This window comes from Chinchilla lanigera, unplaced genomic scaffold (genome assembly GCF_000276665.1).
Source record: "Chinchilla lanigera isolate Chin_1 unplaced genomic scaffold, ChiLan1.0 scaffold00118, whole genome shotgun sequence".
NCBI lineage: Eukaryota > Metazoa > Chordata > Mammalia > Rodentia > Chinchillidae > Chinchilla > Chinchilla lanigera.
Genome location: NW_004955519.1, coordinates 4,510,924 through 4,513,550, shown reverse-complemented (window position 1 = coordinate 4,513,550; position 2,627 = coordinate 4,510,924).

Here is a 2,627-nt window from a genome sequence, read left to right as displayed (position 1 = left end):
GAGGGAGGAAAGACAGCTTTGCACACCCGGAGAGAGGGGCGCGCACGCACGTACACACACACACACACACACACACACACACCGGGGGGAGAGAGAACAAAACCCCGAACACTGGAGAAGACGGGTTGGGAGGGAGAAGCACACACGGACGAACACACGCAGTCACCTGAGTCACACATACAAACCAGTCTTTCCCTAACCCCAGGGGGCCACCGACACCCGCCCTGCGCGCGAATGACTAATGCACGGAAAGCAAAGGCGCTCGCGCTATTTCTTTTCAGCGACCTCTGACTTCCTACCCAGTTGAAGGTTTGCTTAAATGAGTCTTGAAGCACGCAGGTGAGGAGCTTGGAATGCAGAGCCTCTGCTAAGGGCTGCAGGCTCTCTGGGCCATTATCTGATTGAGACTCTGGCCAAGGTTTCAGAACTGCGTTCCTTTCTTTCTTCCAAGTTAGTAAACAGGCAAGATGAGAATGTTAAGTGCTGACCAAATGGCAATGGTTGCTGGAGGTATTATGTGTTTTTCTTTTTTCTTAAATGATGACACATCCCGTGACCACAGTTCTTTTGAGGAATAACTTTTCTTCAAGTTTCTAAATTGGCACGTGACTATAATCTTTTCAGAGGATTTCGGCGTCCTCATAAAATCAGTGGACAGAATTGGATTGTTTTTTGTTTTCTTTTTTTTACGTGTTTGCCTGTTTGTCTCTGGCACCATAGTAATGGAAAATCCCTACATGGCCTGTAATCTCAAAAGCTGCCCAGTGGAGCAAAGCTAGAGCAGAGAAAAACCCAGACCTATTCAGTTAGGAACTTTTAAGAAGCATGCTTTTAGTCTTTTTCTAGAAGTTTATGTTCAAGTTAGCATCACTCCTTGTGTAGAACTCCCACTATCTTTTTAAAAGTCCCAGATCTAACAATGGTATGGCACTCTGGTGTTTTCAGTCTTTTCCTGTACGTTATAGTAAATTCCTCTCATAGTAGAAAAATATTCTGGCTTGGAGACATTTATTTTGGAGACCTGTGATTTTGAGGTACCATCGGAGGTAGTTTTGGTTTATTTCGTATTTGCTAGGTGGGTGGGCAAAAACTTAGTAGAACATACGGGTTCTTGGAGACTAAGGAAAAATACTTGGTGCTAGTCCCTTCTTTCTTCTCTCTTTTTTCTCTCTTCTCTCTCTTTTTCTCTCTCAACCACTTCCATCTAGACTGTTCCAGAGGCCTGAAGATAAAAGTTCCTTTGGTTATAGAAATTAATTTTTTAAGCCTTCCCATATTTCTTACCATTTATTTGACACTCGCTCTCACACTGGACATTCTGTCCACATAAATCCTGTACACTCATCATTCCCTTTCAGTCCCATAGTATTTCTAAAGCAATAGATCCATTTTAAAGATGAATTTTCTGGGGCACTGGAAGGCTAAATCTCTCAAATCCATACAAGTAGTGGGGTGGGGTAGAGCTGATTTTCAAAGCAGCGTCTGTGATTTTAGAGTACTTGTTTTCAACTGCTCCCACCCCAGGGGATGTTGGACAATGTCTGGGGGCATTTTTTGGTTCACAGGTGGTGGCCAGGGAGGGGCTGCTGCTAGCATGTGCTTGGTAGAAGTCAGGAATAACTGTGGGACATCCCCCAGCCCCCCCAAAAAATTCTCCAGCCCGAAATGTGGCTAGTGTTGGGGTTGAGAAGCCCTGCTGTGGAGCAGTTTGTGTAACCCCAGGGTTCGTATTTCAACTGCTTCTGTTGTTCTTCAGGTGCAATGTAATTTTCCTATTTAGGATAGGAACCTCCTTCCATATTTTAAAAGCAAGCTGGGGGAAATTGCCCTCCTAAAAGGCATATTCATTTGAAAGATGAAAGCCAGGTGTGGTGGTGCATGTGTGTAGTCCCAGCACTCAAGAGGCTGAGTCAGGAGGATCGGAAGTTCAAGGCCAGCCTTCAAGGTGAAAAGAGTAGTGGGGGCACCTCAGACTTCCTGAAATTTTCAGTGTAATCCCAGTCGTAAGATTGGGTTCTTATCTTCGTTCTAGAACAGAATTTATTGCCTGGGCTACTCAAGAAGAGGCTAAGTGTTCGTTAAAAGAACAAAACTGCTACACACCCAGCACAGAAGTACTTGTGTCAGGGCAGTTCTGTGGGGAGACTTAGAGGCACTGGGGGAAAAGTTGATAAGTCCTTTATAGCTTTATTGACCACGGTTGCCCATACATGAGTAATTTGCCAGAACCAAATCAAGAAGCCATTCTTACGGAATGTAACATTCTTCCTTAAATTTAGCCTCAGTAGGTAAGAGTTAGGCATGCATTTTATTTTGGAAATCAAGAAATGATGAAAGAAACTTTTGGCAATGCTGATGGTAAACCTGGGGTCTCACCTGTGCTAGGTAAGCGCTGTACCACGCAGCTACATCCCCAGCGGACAATCTTGTTTTTGGTGTTTGCCATACCTAAGACTAGCCCTTTCAAAATATAAACTGATTCATTCTAGGGGCAATTTTAATTGTTAGGTGAACTTTGGGAATGGTTAATGGAGAGGAGGCGCCAAAAAGAGTTGGATTACTTTTTAGGCATCGCTGTGAAAATGTTATTCACATAGTCAGTGTGGTATCTTTTTGTCCGTGGCTTT